This window comes from Ovis aries, chromosome 1 (genome assembly GCF_016772045.2).
Source record: "Ovis aries strain OAR_USU_Benz2616 breed Rambouillet chromosome 1, ARS-UI_Ramb_v3.0, whole genome shotgun sequence".
NCBI lineage: Eukaryota > Metazoa > Chordata > Mammalia > Artiodactyla > Bovidae > Ovis > Ovis aries.
The window spans coordinates 143,563,982-143,579,307 of NC_056054.1; the positions used below are offsets into that span (position 1 = coordinate 143,563,982).

Below are 15,326 nucleotides of genomic sequence, written 5' to 3' on the forward strand. Positions count from 1 at the left end.
AATACAAAGTGGGTTTCCCCTCCAATAAACTAATAAGAGGATAAGGTGTAATTTCATCTGCCACTTCTACCACTATCTATCTTTGCTTCAAAATTATATTTTGGGGTTCCCAAATCAAATATACACATTCTCATCTAGTGCTAAACATAGGAATACCAACATTTTCCATATGTATTTATTCAGTGGAGGGTGAGGGGCGGGGGGGAATCTACTTGAGAATGGCATCCAAGATAGAATTTATGGCTGGATCCAGGGGCCAGAACAGACTCAGGTCACAGAACCACCAAAAGCAGCTCTGACAACAGAGGTGAGCAGAAAAGACAATGTTCCTTAAACTAAAGTTTGGCTTTTCCATCAGGTAAGTACACATTAGAAGAGGCCTAACTTGAAGAAAAATTTTAGAAGTTTAAGTGAGCTGCAACATCTGCAATTTTCAAAATTTTTAATGAAATCATAAATAACAAAGAAACCAATAATCATGAAAAGTCTGGAGGTTAAAAAAAAAAAAGAACAAATTACTTCAAAGTTATTTCAAAAGCAGTTTCTCGGCACTGTCAGTGCCTTACCAACTTCTTGGGATGAAATCCTTGTGCTAATGCATGCAGGAGCTGGAAATCTGGCCAAATTCTTCACATAGTAACTTCACTTCTCTCCTTTTCTCCTGATATGAAGGCTGGATCCCTCCAGTGATATGTACCAACTTCACCAAAACTAAATAAAAAAAACAAATGCACACAAGTAAAGTCAGTGCTGAAGTAATGTGAACTGTGATAGGAGTTTTACTTTTTATAGTGTTCCCCTGAAACAACTCCAAAGCCTCAGTTCCATCATGGCTGGGTTTTAGAGGTTTAGTCCTTTAGAGGGAAAGCCATCCATCCTGCTGTTTCCCTGCAAGCAATGGAACACTGCAAAGCTCTATTATCTCAAAAGCACTTCTTTGTGCTAATTCTCAAGACCTCATTTCTCAGTCCAGCAGTGTGGTTGAGCAACTGCATGTGTTCTTCAGAATCAGAATTACAGTCCACAGGGAATCCAGATCCCCTGTTCCTTTCAAGTCTTTTCTGTGTACTTTGAGACAAAACATTTGGAGGCATGACTCATGTAAAATATCACATATCTCAGAAAAAAGTTTTTACTTCTCCAGAGGCAGTTGTGGTAAAAGGAGCCAGTCTTGGTCTCCTTAAACATCTGTGAGTCATTTTCCCACCTAGATGTTAGACTTTGTTATTTCCCACCCATCAGGAAGCAGAAGTCCAGTGGCCTTTCTCTCCTTCCACCATCATTGCAAAAGCTGATTGTATCTTAATTGTTGACATTTGACTATGAATGATTTTAATCGTTATAACTGTCCTTGGGAAATTTGCATTTAAGCCTTGCTTCTAATTGTGTAAAAGCTACGTAAAAAATATTTTGTTCCTTATTAAGTTTAGGCATCATATAAAACTTGGCAATGATGAATTCTCATATTTCATGATCTTTTCTCTTACAGGAAAGAGGAAATAAGCAGAAGTCAGACTAGACTATGGCCACGACTGAGGGAGCCCAGAGCTGACAGAAAGCAGAATATTGTGGGTCCAGGCAGTGTGCACAACTTCCGCGCCCAGGGCTGCCCTACTCAGGCTTCACTCTCCATGCCCTGTGCTTCCTCTCCTCTGCTGCTGCTGCTAAGTCGCGTCAGTCATGTCTGACTCTGTGCGACCCCATAGACGGCAGCCCACCAGGCTCTCCTGTCCCTGGGATTCTCCAGGCAAGAACACTGGAGTGGGTTGCCATTTCCTTCTCCAGTGCATGAAAGTGCAAAGTGAAAGTGAAGTTGCTCAGTCGTGTCTAACTCTTAGCGACCCCATGGACTCTTGCTTGGGAAATTCTCTCCTCCAGGAACCTGTTATTCTTTTACTCAAGAAACCAATATCTCAGTGATCCAAGCCCATTTACAAAGCAGAGGGGTGGTGGTCAGAACTAGAATCTTTCATATAGAGTGAAGTAAGTCAGAAAGAGAAAAACAAATATCATGTATTAATACATATATATGGAATCTAGATAAAAGGTGTAGATGAATCTATTTGCAGGGCAGAAATAGAAGTGCAGTCATAGAGAATGAACGTGTGGACATAGCAGGGGAAGGAGGTGGTAAGACAAACTGAGAGAGTAGTATTGACATATATACATCAATATGTGTAAAACATACTAGTAAAGAAGCTGCCGTATTAACACAGGGCACCCAGCTTGGTGCTCTGTGATGACCTAGAGGGGCGGCATGGGGCTGGAAGATGAAGGAGGGGAATATGTATGTATGTATATATATATAGCTGATTCATGTTGAGGCACAGCAGAAACTAACCCAGCATTGTAAATAAACTATATTCCAATTTAAAACATTTTAATTAAAAACAATTTTTTTTTTTTTTACCCTGTGCTTTCTTCTCTCTTTCATGTTTATGTAAACTCCCAGGTGCTTAGAGAGCACCATGTCCACAGGGCCTAGAAGTACTACTTCCTTAAATCCATCATTTCACAAATTACTCAATGTGAAATTTCTTAGTTGTGTACCAAGGTCAGGAAGGTTTCAGAATGAAAACAGTGACATGAATACAAGGAGGAAGAGTGTAACCTAATACCTACCCTCAAACCCCAACAGTGAAGTGCACCCATATATTCCTCCTCCTCACCTTCTTCCCTACCTCCTCCCAACATTGAAGAGCCAGAGAGAACCCAGTGGAGGAGAGCCGCAAAGCTCAAAGCAGGGAGGGGAGAAAACTCCAGTGACAGAGCCCTCACCTCTTCTGCATTGTGGCTTACCTGTTGACCAGGCCAGAGCTGAGAGAGGTTGTTTTGCTCTAAAGTAGGATCCGGTATGAATACAATGGATGGAATCTGTCACTGATGTGAGGCAGTTTTTACGTTTGAAAGCACTGGGGTTCTTTTATACTCAGAAAGAATAGAATAAGGAGATGAATCTGAGATAGCAGATAGGGTAAAAAAATTGAACTATTTCACTGAATCGTTCAAAGGGACAGTAGGAGAAACAAAAATAGTTGATCAGCATGGACCCTAAGGCCTGGTGCACACCACTTGAGGTAAGCAGTATTTAGTTTGTTTTCATTTAGGAGCACTATTTCAGGCACAACTGTCTATGCAGTATGATGACAGTGGTGCTGATATTTATATTCTTTCCTCTGTCATTGGCTTTGGAGAAAGGAAGTGCACTCTAGAGACCCAAATGTTGGGTATGCTGAATAAGGAGCCAAAAAAGTGTTCAGCACAATAATGAGTGACACTGATAATTCATGTTAAAGATTGATGAAAGAGCAAAATATAACAAGGAGAAGAATATTTTTATTATAAAAACTCTATCCCCAGTCCAGAATGGAAACAGTCCCTGGGGAGTGCTGTAGGCTTAGAGGAGGAGAGACAAAGTTTGGAGGAATTTGAGAATGAGCATTTTCTCTCTTTAAGTACAGAAAAGGAGACTGTAGAATTATTTGTGAGAATGGCCACAAGACTGCTGTCAGAAGTACAAGGCGCCACCAGATGTCTTTCTCTAAACCAATGGATTCTAGGGATTTACCTCATAAAATAAAATTGTTAGGGGAAGCACACTGATTAAAACTGCCTACCCTAGCCAGGCATCATAGTAACCATGTGCATGAGCTGTTTTACCTAAAGGAGGTCCTGGTAAGGAACACGAAACTAATAAGCCTCCACCAACCAGAAGAGTTAGCGAAAGGTCCAAAGGAGACACCACATGTCCAACCACCTCCCAGAATCCTTTTCTCTGGCATCCATCTTGGCTGAACAAGGCGTGCACCACCAGGAAGGGCTCTGAGTCAGAATAATTGTCTAAAGACAACATGGAAATGAATCCCATCACCATAAACCCTGAGACTGCAAGCCATGTGACAGAGCTGTTCTGGGTTCCCTTACCCTACTGCTCTCCACGCCCTTTCCCAATAAAATCTCTTGCTTTGTCAGCACATGCGTCTCCTCAGATAATTCATTTCTGAGTGTTAGACGAGAGCCCAGTTTCGGGCCCTGGAAGGGGTCCCCTGCCTGCAAAAAAATTACTAGAGTTCAGACTCCGGTTCTGGTGATTTTAAAACATGTCAGCAAGTTCTTTGACAGTGTTCTCATCAATAAGCAAAGTCTAAATCTTCTCCCCTTGGATATACACTCTTGGTGACTCTTTTAAACAACAAAAGCATCAGTGATGCTACATGGATTTTGAGTCTCAGTCACAAGGAGATAAGATTTCCACCTAGCTCTTTCTTGGAACATGGACTCAGAGCTCTGAATGACCATGTGAGAATTCCAACATCTCTGAAGACACTATACTGAAGAGAAACAGGAGAACACACAGAGAGATGTATGAAAAGCCTCAGCTGTTAGAGTCTTGCCAGCTCAGGGGCAACAGGTGAATGAGAAGCTGCTAGATAATTCTGGTCCCAGTTACTGTACTGTTCCTAGAAGAAGAAACCATTCTAGGATTGTTGTTCATTCACTAAGTCATGGACTGTTTCCTGACAGGCTGCTCTGTACATGAGATCATCCAGGCAAGAATACTGGAGAGAGTTGCTACTTCCTTCTCCAGGAGATCTTCCCAACTCAGGCATAGAACTCACATCTTGTGCATTGGCAGGTGGATAAGAGAAGACTCTACAAATGGACATCACCAGATGGTCAATACCAGAATCAGATTGATTATATTCTTTGCAGCTGAAAGTGGAGAAGCTCTATACAGTAAGCAAAACAAGACCTGGAGCTGACTGTGGCTCAAATCATGAACTCCTTATTGCCAAATTCAGTTTTAAACTGAAGAAAGTAGGGAAAACCACTAGACTGTTCAGGTATGACCTAAATAAAATCCCTTATGATTATACAGTGGGAGTAAGAAATAGAGTCAAGGGATTAGATTTGATAGAGTACCTGAAGAACTGTGAACAGAGGTTCATGATATTGTACAAGAGGCAGTGATCAAAACCATCCCCAAGAAAAAGATATAAAAAAGGCAAGATGGTTCTCTGTGTAGGGCTTACAAATAGCTGAGAAAAGAAGAGAAGTGAAAGGCAAAGGAGAAAAGGAAAGATATACTCATTTGAATACAGAGTTTCAAAGAATAACAGGAGAGATAAGAAACCTTCCTCAGTGATCAATGCAAAGAAATAGAGGAAAATAATAGAATGGGAAAGACTAGAGATAATTTTCTTCAAGAAAATTAGCAATACCAAGGGAACATTTCATGCAAAGATGGGCACAATAAAGGACAGAAACAGTATGGGCCTAACAGAAGCAGAAGATATTAAGAAGAGGTAGCAAGAAAACACAGAAGAACTATACAAAAAAGATCTTCACAACCCAGATAATAATGATGGTGTGATCCTTCATTTAGAGCTAGACATCCTGGAATGTGAAGTCAAGTGGGTCTTAGGAAGAATCACTACAAACAAAGCTAGAGGAGGTGATGAAATTCCAATTGAGCTATTTCAAATCCTAAAAGATGATGCTGTGAAAGTGCTGCACTCAATATGCCAGCAAATTTGGAAAACTCAGCAGTGGCCACAGGACTGGAAAAGGTCAGTTTTCATTGCAATCCCAGACCAAGGCAATGCCAATGAATATTCAAACTACTGCACAATTGTACTCATCTCACACACTAGCAAAGTAATGCTTAAAATTCTCCAAGCCAGGCTTCAACAGTATGTAAACTGTAAATTTTCAGATGTTCAAACTGGATTTAGAAAAGGCAGAGGAACCAGAAATCAAATTGCCAACATCTACTGGATCATCAAAAAAGCAACAGAATTCCAGAAAAACATCTACTTCTGATTTACTGACTAAGCCAAAGCGTTTGACTGTGTGGATCACAACAACCTGTAGAAAATTCTTCAAGAGATGGGAATATGAGCCCAACCTGACCTGCCTCCTGAGAAATCAGTAGGCAGGTCAAGAAGCAACAGTACCAGACATGAAACAACAAACTGGTTCCAAATCGGGAAAGGAGTACATCAAGGCTGTATATTGTCACCCTGTTTATTTAACTTCTATGCAGAGTACATCATGAGAAACGCCGGGCTGGAAGAAACACAGGCTGGAATCAAGATTGCTGGGAGAAATATCAATAACCTCAGATATGCAGATGACACCACCCTTATGGCAGAAAGTGAAGAGGAACTAAAAGCCTCTTGATGAAAGTGAAAGAGGAGAGTGAAAAAGTTGGCTTAAAGCTCAACATTCAGAAAACGAAGATCATGGCATCCAGTCCCATCACTTCATGGGAAATAGATGGAGAAACAGTGGAAACAGTATCAGACTTTATTTTCTGGGCTCCAAAATCACTGTAGATGGTGACTGTAGCCATGAAATTAAAAGATGATTACTCCTTGGAAGGAAAGTTATGACCAACCTAGACAGCATATTCAAAAGCAGAGACATTACTTTGCCAACAAAGGTGTGTCTAGTCAAGGCTATGGTTTTTCCAGTAGTCGTGTATGGATGTAAGAGTTGGACTGTGAAGAAAGCTGAGCACCAAAGAATTGATGCTTCTGGACTGTGGTGTTGGAGAAGACTCTTGAGAGTCCCTTGGACTGCAAGGAGATCCAACCAGTCCATTCTAAAGGAGATCAGTCCTGGGTGTTCATTGGAAGGACGGATGTTGAAGCTGAAACTCCAATACTTTGGCCACCTGATGCCAAGAGCTGACTCATTTGAAAAGACCCTGATGCTGGGAAAGATTGAGGGCAGGAGGAGAAGGCGATGACAGAGGATGAGATGGTTGGATGGCATCACCGACTCAATGGACATGAGTTTGGGTGATGGTCAAGTTGGCAGTTGGTGATGGTCAAGGAAGCCTGATGTGCTGCAGTTCATGGAGTGGCAAAGAGTCGGACACCAACTGAGCAATTGAACTGAACCTATATGGATTTTTGTTGGGAAAGCGATGTCTCTACTTTTTTATATGCTGTCAAGGTTTGTCATAGCTTTTCTTTCAAAGAGCGAGTGTCTTTTACTTTCATCGCAGTAGTCACCACCTGCAATGATTTTGGAGCCCAAGAAAATAGTCTGTCACTGTTTCTACCTTTTCCCCATCAATTTGCCATGAAGTGATGGAACCGGATGTCACGATCTTAGTTTTGGGAATGTTTTCAGCCAGCTCCTTCATGCTTCTCTTTCACCTTCATCAAGAGGCTCTTCAGTTTTCATCAATTTCTGCTCCTAGAGTGATATCATCTGTATATCTAAGGTTACTGATATTTCTCCTGACAATCATGATTCCAGCTTGTGATTCATCCAGCCTGACATTTCACATAATGTACTCTGCATGCAAGTTAAATAAGCAGGGCGACAGTACACACTTGATATGTCAGTTCTTTAATTTTAGATACTCTAGTGGGAGAAAACTGCTCATTGTGGTTTTATAATATTTGCATTTCCTCAATGATATTGAAGGCATTTAAATATGCTTACTTGTTACTCTTTTATAGTTTCTGCTTGTCTTATTTACAAAATTATTTTCTGCTCCAATACCATAAAAGCTTTTTCTTTAAAAATATTTAGCTTTCTATTTGTAGTATATAATATGGTTGGAACATATTTTTATACATGGTGAGAAGTTTTATAGGTATAACTATGGAAACATTACAGTGCCATTTATTGATAGTCCATCCTTGTTCTACTGGTTTGGAATGCTTTCTTTGTCTTGCTTACAATAGTTTTATAATAATGTGCAATTAATACAATGTCAGAGATAGGTCAAAAAGAGAAAAGAAGAAACCATTAAAACTCATATAAACAAACCTGTGTAGATCTAAAAACTCAGTATATGATTTTTGATGATCTTTGTTATTCATTCCTATTTCATTTCACTAAATTTCTAATCTTTATTATAATTTATGTGGCTGCTTTCTATTTTAATTTTTTCAAACTTCTCTAACTTCTTTAGTTGAATGTCTCAATCATTATTTATCACTCTGATTCCTTTTCAAATGAATTTAAGCTCAAACGTTTCCTTTAGTGCTTTAACAGCATCTGGCAAGTTTTGTTATATAATGTATTCATTGTTATCCCGTACTAAATACTTTCTAATTTACATTTTGATTTCTACTTTGGCCCATGAATAATTTAGAAATGTATTGTGATAATTTCCTAATGTATAAAGCATTTTGATTATATTTTTGTATTAAAGATATTAATTTTTATTTACCTTATTATTTTTATTTGTTTACCTGGTCAGGGAATATTATCTGCATAATATTGATGTACTTGCATCTTTAAGACTTTTTCAGGATGAGAATATAATTAATTTTGGTATATTCCATGTTTTCTTTTTTTTTTCAATTTTTATTTTCACTTTATTTTACTTTACAATACTGTATTGGTTTTGCCATACATTGACATGAATCCACCACAGGTGTACATGCGTTCCCAAACATGAACCCCCCTCCCACCTCCCTCCCCATATACTATCATGTAAGAATCGAATAGCCAGTCTATGTCCGATGCAGGATACAGCATGCTTGGGGCTGGTGCACGGGGATGATCCATGTTTTCTTGAAAAGAACATATAGTTTTTAAATATTGAGTACAGGTTCTATAAAATTCCATGGGTTAAGGAGGTTAATTGAAATGCTCAAGTCTTCTACAGTCTAATTAATATTTCATTGGCTTAATATATTATTAACTGAATTGGGTTTAAAATTCTCCATTATGCTTGACACAAAAATGGAAATAAACACATATATTTTGAGACTATATTATCAGTGCATACTAGTTCAAGATTGTTATAGTGTTCTGGTGAATTGTTTCTTTTACCTATCTGTTATTATTATAAACAAGGGAGCACATTTTTTCCTAAAAGTTCAATTTGGTATTATTTTATTGTACTACTATAATAAAATTTTCTTATTTATGTAAAATATTATATATAATTATATTGTATTATTATTTTATTAAAACCATATTTTTTCTTATTGTTTCCATTTCTTTCATGATTTCAAATAATTTCTTTTTCAGTCTTTTCAGATTGTTCTATTAAACAAAGTTCTGGAGATTCTGTTCCTCTCTTCAGTCATCTCCCGTGTTTTGTCATTTTTGTGTGGATTTCTGTGTGACCTTGATTATGTAGTCTAATTCTAGGGTGATTTTGCAAAGGCTTCTGCAAGATAGTCAAGAGCATCCCCAGCATGGGGATCTCTTTTTGGAGAGAGATTTTTATGTTAATCTCTCATTTTGGAGTTTCAGGGTCAGCTATAGAGTATAAGTTTGACTTCTTAACTTGTAAAATGATTAACTAGAGATTTTAATTTCTCAGAAAAGACTATTATTGCTGTGTTTCACTTTTATTTTCACTCAGGTCTTAGAGAAAGCTCCTTTGTTGCTGGATACGGATTTTCCCCCCCACCTTATTATATTATTTCTCTCGATAGCATAGCTCTTCAAGGGTCTTGGCTTTTGTAGTGATATTGGCTCAAAAGGCTCATAAGATCCCAGGCCTCATGTTCATTTGTCATGTGAATTTTAAACTTCAGCTCATTGGTTTCTACCAGAATTGAGATCTTCATAAACTGCATGGTGAATTAGTACACTTAGCAGTACAATTAGCAGTGTAATGATCAGTTGCCTTTCGAGTTTGGGCACCTAGGCACTTCCCTTTCTTCTTTTGAACTCATTTGTGCATTTACAAATTATTTTATCCACGTTTGCAAAAGGAGGAGAATCACATATTTGTTTATTTTAATTAGGAGGGTTTCTGGAATCATCCTCCTTACCTGTTACATATTGAAATATAAGAGGTATACCTAACTCCCTATTTCCACACTGAAATACAAACTATTATAACTGTCAGAAGGGATTTTACATGGTGGCAAAGAATAAGGATTGCAGAAATTATCTACAAAGTGGGCTTCCCTGGTAGCTGAGCTTGTAAAGAATCCGCCTGCAATGCAGGAGACCCCGGTTCAATTCCTGGGTCACCCCAGTTCAATTCCTGGGTTGGGAAGATCCCCTGGAGAAGGGATAGGCTACCCACAACAGTATTCTTGGACTTTCCTAGTGGCTCAGGTGGTAAAGAATCTGCCTGCAATGCAGCAGAACTGGGTTCAATCTACCAGTATTCTTGGGCTTCCCTGGTGGCTCAGATGATAAAGAATCTGCCTGCAGTGCAGGAGAGAACTGGGTTCAGTCCCTGGGTTGGGAAGATCCCCTGGAGAAGGGAACAGCTACCCACTCCAAAATTCTGGCCTGGAGAATTCCTTTGACAGAGGAGCCTGGCCGGCTATAGTCTACAAAGTATGTTCTAAATTATATAACATAAAAAAGTGTTCAAAATGTATTTTGTTCCAATATTTCATTCATACTCGAGGTGGTACAAATTGGACTCAGTATTTTAATATATTTATATACATATTAATTAATACAGTTGGAATAGAAACATATAGTTACACATTATTGGTTAAGTGCCCAGCTTAAACTAGCAACTACTTCCAAGTATATAACATATGTGTTCTGTGATTTCATTTCACCATGTTCCTAAAAAATGCAATTTGAAAAAATGATAAACTGAAAACACTATAGGAAACATACATGCAAAAATGAGTGAAAATCTGTTTCATTCCTATTCATTATTTTAATCACAGCTTTCCAAAACAAAAACATGAATCTATTTTCCTGCAATGTATTATTAGTGAAGTATGAAAGCAGAATTATAAAGGAGGAGAGAGAAAATTCCTAGGATGACTGACTCTGTCTTGCTTCCAGGCAGACAAAGGAATATACGGCCCAAATGAGATTTCAAGAACTGCTAGATTTTTGATTCTTAAATTGTTTCTAATATGTTCTAACAACTAAACTATTTAAACTGCCACTTCTTAGTCAGTATTAACTTTTGCAAGGAAAGGATTTTCTTGCAAATTTTTTTTCAAAATTATTGAATAATTTGTTTCACAAAATGCTTGGAGCTTCACATAAGAAAGTTAATGTGCATCTTGATTCCTTTTTCTATTACAGGTACTTGATCTCTGCTAGCAATGGCACCCCACTCCAGTACTCTTGCCTGGAAAATCCCATGGACGGAGGAACCTGGTAGGCTGCAGCCCATGGGGTCGCGAAGAGTCGGACATGACTGAGTGACTTCACTTTCACTTTTTACTTGCATGCATTGGAGAAGGAAATGGCAACCCACTCCAGTGTTCTTGCCTGGAGAATCCCAGGGATGGGGGAGCCTGGTGGGTTGCCGTCTATGGGGTCGCACAGAGTTGGACACGACTGAAATGAGTTATCAGCAATCCACAGGAAAACTTCAACCCACTTCTGCTAGAGTAGGTATCTGACAAATGATTCTATGGAATTAAGGCACTGGGGATAGGAACACAACAAAACTAACTGGACTATGAAGTCTATATCCCTGACCTCATTAACATCATAATCTAACTTCAAAACATGCTCAGCTGTAACTTGTGGAACAACTTACAGTGCACTAAGGAAGTCTGTGCGAATCAGATCATTCTCAGCTGAGCAGGGAGAGCAAGAAGGCTCAAAATTACATTTACTCCAAACAAATAATTCTGTACACTAATCGGACACCTAGACAACTACAAGTCACATGTCAGCACATTGGGGGTGATAATTAAATGATGAGGTATTACAGTGGTTAGTAGTCCAGACTGCCTTAGAAGACATTCAACAAACATCGGCATGATCCCACATGATCGTTAGATTGTGTCTCAAGATCTTTTCAGATGTGTTTTCAGGATCAAATGATATTTCAAAAAATGGCTATAAATTAGATGCTGGAAAATTAGTGATCTTTACAAGCAGAAATTTATCATTACTATCTAATGCTTCAATAGTAAAATTTTCCTAAAACACAACACACTTAAAAAATGTTCTTATTCATTGTCTCATTACTTCTTCAATAAAACCCTGTATGCGAGATAGCAAAAGAGACACAGATGTATAGAACAGTCTTTTGGACTCTGGGAGAGGGAGACGGTGGGATGATTTGGGAGAATGGCATTGAAACATGTATAATATCATATAGGAAATGAATCTCCAGTCTAGGTTTAATGCATGATACTGGATGCTTGGGGCCGGTGCACTGGGATGACCCAGAGGGATGGTATGGGGAGGGAGGAGGGAGGGGGGTTCAGGATGGGAAACACGTGTATACCTGTGGCAGATTCATGTTGATGTATAGCAAAACCAATGCAATATTGTAAACTAATTAACCTCCAATTAAAATAAATAAATTTAAATTAAAAAAATAAATACATAAATGAAATTTAAAAAAATAAAGTTCAGTAAATAGTATGATTACTTTTTCCTCATAGAGATAGTAAATTTATGAAATAAGGAAAGAAATTAGAACCACCCAAATTTTCCAATTATTTCAAATCAGATGATAATCATTTTTATTCAATGATTTTCAAATGATTCCCTGGCTCAGTCCACATGGCTTTTATCGGCCTCTGCACCTATTTACACAGACACAGAAACACACAAACCAAATGACAAAGGGAAGGGGAAAGCTATAATTTTAAAAGATCACACACACACACCACACTCTTCACCCAACATTAACTGGAAATGATCAGTGATAGGAGACCTGTTAAAGAAGTCACGAGAAAAGGAAGTACAACTACTAAGCAAAAGAAAAAGCTGATGGGAATTTTAGGAAAGTACTTAGTTCCACTAACTGTGAAATAGTGTTTCCTAATTCCAAATAAAGAAATGCATATTATGACTCTGTATATGTTTTTACAAGAAAAGATTAATATATGACATATTGTTTTTATTTTATCAATACATCATGATTATCATTCAGTGCCAAGAAGAAGTCTTTCACAACTTCATTTGAATTAGATTGATATAATGAATCCATCAAGCCTCCACTGCTGGATATTTCCATTTTAAAGTAGCCTATGCTCATTTGTCTGTTTTTTATTTTTAATATTCCTAGCCTTGTTCCTTTTCCCCAATAGCATCCAAATTTCTGAAGAGTGAAGTAACTCTTCTGGAAGTAACTATTTTACCTGGTTTTAAGTCTTAGGGGAGAAAAATTCTAGGAGACTGTCTTTTATTACAGAAGCCCAAGGAAAGACACGCTCTCTCCTGGTTCAACAGCCAGCTGTTGATATATGACCTAAATTTGGTCAGTTAGAGGCCCTCTCTTGGGCCTTCCTAACTGGAACTTTGAATTAAAGGTGGAAAGAAAATGCTACAGTTTGCTAATCCCGACAATGGCAATGTCTGCTAGAGTTGTGAGGGTATCTGAACCAGGTCTGCCAGCCACAGGACGGTAACTGTGCTTCCTCCCTCTTCCTTCTTGATAATTTGATCCCCATCAGATCAGCTTCCCACCCCTTTGGAGATGCCCAAGACGCCTCATTGGATACAATCTTTTGTGGAAAACTGATTCTGTAACATTAAGAATTTCAATGTTATAAAAGTCCCTTAAAAAAAAAAACCTTGTAGATATAAAATAAACCTTATCCACTTTTATGTCTTTAAACCTTAGCCAAAGAGTATGCAAAATTTTGTTAAAAAATATATATATATAGTGTCAAGTGCCAATCATATCTGACTCTGTGCGAGTGACCCCATGGACTGTGTAGCCCATCAGGATCCTCTGTTCCACGGATTTCTCCAGGCAAGAATACTGCAGTGGGTTGCTATTCCTTTCTCCAGGGGATATTCCCAATTCAGGAAACAAACCCTGGTCTCCTGCATTGTGGGCAGATTCTAAACCACCTGAGCCATAAGGAAAGCCATATCAAACTGCCTTCTAAAAATGTAGCATAGGCGTTAAGAATGCTAGCGAACCTCATTGCAGAACTTTCCAAAACTTGTCTCTAAGCTTCAGTTTATTCATTTCAGTATGAGGGTCATCATAGCACTGATTGGGGCTATAGTAAGAAAAAAATGAGGGAATATATACAAAGTTTGAAAGTGAAAGTCGCTCAGCTGTGTCAGACTCTTTGCAACCTCATTTCTCTAGGCCAGAATACTGGAGCCTTTCCTTTCTCCAGCAGATCTTCCCAACCCAGGGATCTAACCCAGGTCTCCCACATTGCAGGCAGATTCTTTACCAGCTGAGCCATAAGGGAAGCCCAAGAATACTGGAGTGGGTTCAGTTCAGTTCAGTTCAGTTCAGTTGCTCAGTCGTGTCCGGCTCTTTGCGACCCCATGAATCACAGGATGCCAGGCCTCCCTGTCCATCGCCAACTCCCAGAGCTCACTCAGACTCACATCCATCGAGTCCATGATGCCATCCAGCCATCTCATCCTCTGTCATCCCCTTCTCCTCCTGCCCCCAATCCCTCCCAGCAGCAGAGTCTTTTCCAATGAGTCAACTCTTCGCATGAGGTGGCCAAAGTACTGGAGCTTCAGCTTTAGCATCATTCCTTCCAAAGAAATCCCAGGGCTGATCTCCTTCAGAATGGACTGGTTGTATCTTCTTGCAGTCCAAGGGACTCTCAAGAGTCTTCTCCAACACCACAGTTCAAAAGCATCAATTCTTCAGCGCTCAGCCTTCTTCACAGTCCAACTCTCACATCCATACATGACCACTGGAAAAACCATAGCCTTGTGTCTCTGCTTTTGAATATGCGGTCTAGGTTGGTCATAACTTTTCTTCCAAGGAGTAAGCGTCTTTTAATTTCATGGCTGCAGTCACCATCTGCAGTGATTTTGGAGCCCCCAAAATAAAGTCTGACACTGTTTCCACTGTTTCCCCATCTATTTCCCATGAAGTGATGGGACCGGATGCCATGATCTTCGTTTTCTGAATGTTGAACTTTAAGCCAACTTTTTCACTCTCCTGTTTCACTTTCATCAAGAGGCTTTTTAGCTCCTCTTCACTTTCTGCCATAAGGGTGGTATCATCTGCATATCTGAGGTTATTGATATTTCTTCCGGCAATCTTGATTCCAGCTTGTGTTTCTTCCAGTCCAGCGTTTCTCATGATGTACTCTGCATATAAGTTAAATAAGCAGGGTGACAATATACAGCCTTGACGTACTCCTTTTCCTATTTGGAACCAGTCTGCTATTCCATGTCCAGTTCTAACTGTTGCTTCCTGACCTGCATACAGATTTCTCAAGAGGAGGAGTAAACACTCATACCTAGACAGTGCCAAAGGGAGTAAAGTTTGTACATTCTTTCAGATGAAAATCTAACATTTATCCATTATTTATTATGTTCTAAACTTTGATAGCTCAGTTGATAATGAATCCGTCTGTAATCCAGGAGACCTGGTTCGATTCCTGGGTCAGAAGGAATAGGCTACCCACTCCAGCAATAGGCTACCCACTCCACCTTGGCCTTTTCTTTTACAC

General features: G+C 39.1%; 1 long non-coding RNA gene across 1 annotated transcript in view; it reads right to left on the reverse strand.

Annotated features, from left to right (window-relative positions):
- Positions 1-433: 433 nt before the first annotated feature.
- The window catches only part of LOC106990870 (uncharacterized), a 49,895-nt gene continuing 35,002 nt past the window's right edge, over positions 434-15,326 (reverse strand). Inside the window, exon 3 of the long non-coding RNA XR_003591649.3 lies at positions 434-711. This is a non-coding gene — a long non-coding RNA (uncharacterized LOC106990870). The remainder of the gene's footprint in view (positions 712-15,326) is intronic.